This window comes from Erpetoichthys calabaricus, chromosome 5 (genome assembly GCF_900747795.2).
Source record: "Erpetoichthys calabaricus chromosome 5, fErpCal1.3, whole genome shotgun sequence".
Classification (NCBI taxonomy): domain Eukaryota; kingdom Metazoa; phylum Chordata; class Cladistia; order Polypteriformes; family Polypteridae; genus Erpetoichthys; species Erpetoichthys calabaricus.
Window position 1 is genome coordinate 222,800,262 of NC_041398.2, and position 488 is coordinate 222,800,749.

The window sequence follows — 488 nt, forward strand, 5'->3', positions numbered from 1 at the left end:
TGCTTCATACATTTCTTTTCATAAGCGTGTTTGTTAGAGTATGCATAGATCTTGCCTAATAGTTGATTTACTTAAAAAGTTACATTTATCTTCCATTTATTCTATACGAAAAGTTTGAGTGACTATGTGCTCGAAGTAAAAACACTCAAAAGTTATTAGTGAATCTTACGGACGCCAACTGCTAAAGGATATACTTCAGTTTTGTTTTATGTTCTTAAATGGGCTGATCATCTTTGCTTCAACAGCACAACAAGACTGGCACCTCTATTGCCACTTTTTGTCTCAAAATTACAACAAGTGTGTAGAAAGGAAGAGAAAGGAAATACACAGACTGACTATCACCAAAAGAATGCCTTATAAATGTAAATAATACAATAAGAAACCACACATTTCCCAGAAAGGTGTTTATCTAGATATACGTTTCACAGTCATGGGTATACCTAAAGTATTATTATTTTTTTTTTTTTAGTAACAAACAAAAAAAAGTT